The sequence below is a fragment of the Staurois parvus genome, unplaced genomic scaffold, assembly GCF_062004578.1.
Source record: "Staurois parvus isolate SC_StPar_1 unplaced genomic scaffold, SC_StPar_1.0 ptg000368l, whole genome shotgun sequence".
Lineage (NCBI taxonomy): Eukaryota > Metazoa > Chordata > Amphibia > Anura > Ranidae > Staurois > Staurois parvus.
Window position 1 is genome coordinate 346,197 of NW_028318164.1, and position 6,000 is coordinate 352,196.

General features: G+C 42.1%; 1 long non-coding RNA gene across 2 annotated transcripts in view; it reads right to left on the reverse strand.

Moving 5' to 3' along the window:
• LOC149456223 (uncharacterized) overlaps window positions 1-5,523 on the reverse strand; it is a 52,709-nt gene extending 47,186 nt beyond the window's left edge. For both annotated transcript variants that reach the window (XR_016313932.1, XR_016313931.1), the window contains exon 1: window positions 5,457-5,523. This is a non-coding gene — a long non-coding RNA (uncharacterized LOC149456223). The remainder of the gene's footprint in view (window positions 1-5,456) is intronic.
• Between the last annotated feature and the right edge of the window lie 477 nt (window positions 5,524-6,000).

The following is a 6,000-nucleotide window of genomic DNA, read 5'->3' on the forward strand; positions in this document are numbered from 1 at the left end:
ATCGGAGTGTCCTCCCACATGGACTGATCCCATCGGAGTGTCCTCCCACATGGACTGATCCCATCGGAGTGCCCCCTCACATGGACTGATCCCATCGGAGTGTCCCCTCACATGGACTGATCCCATCGGAGTGTCCTCTCACATGGACTGATCCCATCGGAGTGTCCTCTCACATGGACTGATCCCATCGGAGTGCCCCCTCACATGGACTGATCCCATCGGAGTGCCCCCTCACATGGATTGATCCCATCGGAATGTACTCTCACATGGACTGATCCCATCGGAGTGCCCCCTCACATGGACTGATCCCATCGGAGTGCCCCCTTTACATGGACTGATCCCATCGGAGTGCCCCCTCTGTAACACTTAACTGATGACCTGTAGAGGCTTTTGAAGTGTTGCCTATAGAAAATATAAGGTACTGACGTTTGTCGCCATTTCACAGGTACATATAAATTTAATGTTTGACATGCTAGGTATCTATATACTCAGCGCACACTCCTCTTTTATATTTTACAAAAAATTTGTTTGTAATTTGTTGCATTTGTTTGCCTTAAAATTCAGTTTAGTGAGTTTCTTCATGAAATTTTGCATTTCCTAGACCTTTGTGGTAATATTGTGCGACGTAACAAATTGGAACTACCCCTATTTCATTCTTTAGGGTGTCTGCTTTCAAAAAATGTATAATGTTTGGGGGTTTTGTGTAATCTTCAGGCCTAAAATGATTTTGTAAACGTGTGCAAAAAAATGCAAAAACGGTTCTGGCAGTGAAAGGGCTAAAATTGTTCAGAATAGCTTGCAGTCTGCCCAAAGACCAAACATCTAAATAGTAAGATCTTTTTTTTTTTAAACAAGAGTTTTAGATTTGCTTTGTAATTGGGAACCCATAGTAAACATATAGTGGGGGTTTCACAAATGTGACTGCAAATGTAGAACATGCTGCAGATAAGTAAATTACACATTTTAGACCAATTTTAAGTATATAGGAGACATAAACAGATGAGTAAAGCCTGTAGAAATGACTGAAGATGCCATAACCCATAAGGTCAGTCCACCCAAGGGTGATATTGTTGTTGTGGGTTGAGCCTTGTTGCATGAATCAGCCCCTGGCCTCGTATATTTATTTTATGGGTGTTCCTGCTCCTTCTGTTACATTTTTCATAGTATAAAATAGAAAAGTGGAGACCCCTCATAATGGGCACTGCAGGGGTATAGACCCAGGACTTCAGAGGTCTCATCTTTAGAGCCCTTAAAGTAGAAATAAAGGCAAAGCTTTTTTTTTTTAATTTCCAATAGGGTAAAGGAGGGTTTAACACTTGTCAGTTTTATTTTGGTCATCTGTGTCCCATTGGGGAGATTTCCTTTCATTTCCTATCCCATGGCCAAAAAAGGAAGTGAAAGGAAACCCATCCAAAGTGAAGGAATCCCTGGCTGTCATCAAAACTAGTGCCCCCTTGGAAGATTTCCTCTCTATTCCTGTTCTGGTCACAAAACTAAATTTGTGATTTTCTTTTACTTTCGGTGATAATAGTAAACCGGGCAAATAGAGAGGGTAAATCTCCCTAAAGGGGACACCAGGGGTGGACTGACAACTCATGGTGTCCCCGGGCAATAGGGGATCATGGGGCCCCTGTGTCCTTGCCCAAACTCAAAAAAGCCTATGAAAAAGGTACCAGAGGCATCTCAGGGGGCCCCCTACTGACCCCGGGCCCTCTGGCAGTGCCCGAGTTTCCAAATGGTCAGTCTGCCCATGGGGGACACAGAGAGCAATAAAAACCTGACAGGTGTTCTAAACCCTCTCCACTCAATTCAAAACTACAAAGTTTTGCCTGTAGGTATACTTTAAGAGATACACAGAACCGCCAGGTGATCTCTCTTTAGTATAAACCCAAACTTTACGGATGGACCGATCTTTCAATAACACATGTGAATAAATAGGATCGATAATAATAAATAAAGCTTTAGACTTCGTTCACACAGGCGTACTGCCGCTTTTAGCCACAGGTGTTCATGCATCTCCATGCGGGCAGTCCCATTCATGTCAATTGGGACACAGAGCTGCATGGACACAGCCACTGCTCTCATTCTGACAGCTGTGTGGGTGTACAGCCCCAAACGCACACTTCTGCATTTCGGACTGCACCCCCGCATCTGCATGGCACCCACCTGAACACCTGGGCATCCCCCTGTGGTCCTACATGGCCCTCTCACAGGTATACACTGCAGCACACCCATGTGATCGAGGCATAGAAAGTAAAAAGATTTTTTGTTACAACATCCAAGTGAAAGATAGAACACCAACAGGTCAGAAAAAGAATTGACAAAGTCAAAAACAGAATCACCGAGTTGGAAAAAGGATCACCCGCTTGTGTCAGTGTTTTGTTAAATCAATCTTTGCTTTAACCACTTGCCTTCCGGAAGATTTACCCCCCTTCCTAAGCAGGCCATTTTTTACGATACAGCTCTGCGTTATTTTAACTGGCAATTGTGCAGTCATGCAACGCTGAACATAAATGAAATTTATGTCATTTTTTTCCCCACAAATAGGTATTTGATCACCTCTGCGGTTTTTATATTTTGTGCTATAAAGAAAACAAAATACTGACAATTTTGAAAAAGCAAAACAACAATATTTTTGACTTTTTGCTATAAAACATATTAATTACAAAAAAATAAATACATTTCATCATAAATTTAGGCCAAAATGTATTCTGCTAAATGTCTTGCTAAAAAAAATCCCAATAAGTGTATATTAATTGGTTTACGTGAAAGTTATAGCATCTACAAAATGGCGGCACATACATATAATGAATTTTTTTTTATATATTGGTAAGGGCGGTGATCAGCGACTTATAGCGGAACTGTGGGACTGCAGTGGGCAATCTAACACTGGGGGAGACTAACTGCCACTGACCAGTGACACTAATACAGTGATCAGTGCTAATATAAAGCACTGACACTGTACTAATGACACTGGGCAGGAAGGGGTTAACATCTGGGGCGATCAAAGGGTTAACTGTGGGTTAGGGAGTGATTTTTTTGTGTACTGTGTTGTGTTTTACTAAGCAAAGCTGCTGCTTTCTAGATCTCTGCTGTGCAGCATGTCAATGCTGACAGGAGAGAGATCTGTGTTGTTTACACATAGGTCTCTCCCCTCTCAGCTTTGCAAATGATCACCTAGTCCTGGCCAAAAATCACCAGCCAGGACCTGGTGATTGACATTCTCAGGAGCCAATAGCAGAACGGGTAGGGCACCGCACACGAAAACCCCCTACCTGGAACTACAAAATCACATATATTTACATGATTTTGCAAAGCTGCCCTGTAGCAGTATATCTGCTATGGGGCGGCAGGCAAGCGGATAATTAAAGCCATTAGTCTGTTGGGATAGGTCTCCACTAACTTTGCACATCTAGACTTGGCAATATTTGCCCGCTCTTCTTTGCAGAACTGCTCAAGTTCACTTTAATTTGATGGTGACTGTTTGTGGACTGCAGTCTTAAATCATTCCACAGAGTTTCAAAGGGGTTTAAGTCTGGGCTCTGACTAGGCCAGGGGTAGGCAAACTGCGGCTCTCCAGCTGTTGCAGGACTACAAGTTCCATCATGCCTCTGCAAGTCATAGCTGTAACTGTCAGTTTTGTAATGTTGCAATGCCTCATGGGAAATGTAGTTCCACAACAGCTAGAGAGCCGCCGTTTGCCTACCCCTGGACTAGGCCATGCAAGGACGTTCACCTTTTTCTCCTCCAACCACTGTGTGGCCATTTTTGCTGTGTGCTTTGGGTCATTATCATGTTGGAAGGTAAACCTTCTCACTGACAACTTTCTGGCAGAAGGCAGCACATTTTCCTCAAGAATTTGATGGTTTTTCACCCCATCCATCTTTCCTTCTATCCTGACAAGTGCTCCAATCCCTGCTGCACAGAAGCCCCCCAGAACAGGATATTACCACCTCCATGCTTTACTGTAGGAACGGTAGTATTTGGATGGTGAGAGGTATTGGATTTCCGTCAGACACATTTTATCCTTCTAGTCAAGTAAAAACTGAGGCAAAGGCTCTGCAGTGCCAGGTAGGGCTACACAGTGAAGATCCCCGAAGTAGGGCTGAAGGAGGTTCACATTGGTAGCAAAACTGAGCATGTACCATAAATCATCCTCCCTTCACGTAACCTTTTGCCAACCATGTAGCCCATATCTGCAATAGCAAGAAAAAGTGGGCCTCAGCACCCCGCGTCGGCACATATACACCCACAACAGCAATTAGCAAGCTCACTGCACATTAACTGAGCTGTCAAAGACAGCTCTCAGTCACAGCTTTTGACACGCAGCCTGTGGGATGGGTTCCCAATCATGTATCCACTGTGACAACCAACTTTAGTGGGCTCATGATAGTTAAGCTGTGCCAACTCCCAGCCATTAACCAAAAAGTGCCATTAACCACCTCCCATCCGGCTGTTGTATATAAACGGCCGGACAGTGGCAGTGCAGGGTCGTGTGGCCGTTTATAAACAGCCTTCCTGCACCCTGCTTGTGCGCGCTCCCTGGCAGTACGCAGCACCGCAATCCGGTGCCCGCTGTGTCCTCTAGACACAGTGAAACACCAATCGTCGGACAGGACCTCTGTGTGACGTCCCGATCATGTGATCACTGATTGGCCAATCAGTGATCACATGCAGAGTAGTAAGCAAGATGTCACTTTTGACATTGCTTACTACGTGTGAAATCTGTTAATGATCACAGAGATCACATGGTACAAGGCTATTCACAACAGCCTTGTACCCTGTGACAAGCTGTGACCAATCACAGCTCACACAGTAGTTCTCAATGGCTGCAAGAATGCAGATAGTGAGAAGGAGAAATCATTGCTTTTACAGTCTTTACGGGTGTAAAAGCAATCAGTGTAAAAAAAAAAACAAAAAAAAAAAAACCTTCATCACCCCTCACATGTAGTACAGTGTCACCATGGTGACACTGTACTGCTAGGGTGACAATATGTAAAAAAAAACAAAAACAAATGTTTAAAACTTATAATTTTTGGTTATAAACTAATTTGGGTTATTTTTTTTTACTAAAAAGATAACAGAATAAATTTTGGCCAAGATTTATACTGAAATACTATTTATTTCCAAAATTTTATAAGAAAAACACTTTTTTTCTAAATTTTTGGACTTTTTCATTTACATAGCAAAAAAAATGAAAATCCCAGCGGTGAATAAATACCACCAAAATAAAGCTTTATCTGTCTAAAAAAATGCTAAAAAATTCATATGGGTACAGTGTTGCATGACTGCGCAATTGTCATTCAAACTGTGATAGCACTGAAAGCTGAAAATTGGCCTGGACAGGACGAGGGTAAAAAAGTGTCCGGTCTGGAAGTGGGAAAGGGAGTTCAAGTTCTCTTTTAGGCATGCATGATGACGTGGATCATATTTAAACATCATAAATCACAATTTACCTTGTGCTCACACTTCTGGTCAACAGGACGTTTCAACCATTCACTTTCATCCCCCATGTTGATTTCCCTTTCTCTGTTTAAGTGCTAAAATGGTGTGCTAGAAAAACAAGATAAATAGCAGGTGAATGTGTTATTACAGATGTGGATTGTAAAATATCGTATTGACTCGATACTTTATTAACTTGTATTGGTGAGAAATGTTCAGATAGAAAGTCCTTCAACTGCTTGTATAAACTCAAAAAGATGATTTAATAATAACGTTGCATAAAATTAGAAATAAAATATTGGCATACAGAATGTTTAAATAATGTCCAAAAAATATAGGTAAGTTCTTGATAATAAGATTGTATATATGTATATGTGTGTGTATGTGTGTGTGTATGTCTGTCGCATCAAGGCTGCTAAAGAGTGCCTCAAACCTTTGTTCTGCTATTAAAAAAGAGCAATCCAGCCCCCACCAACCTAAAAGTGGGTTGGTATTCTCTTGTAGTTCTACTAAGATAATTGCTTCTAATTGTAACTTTATCTCTTACATAGATGGGGG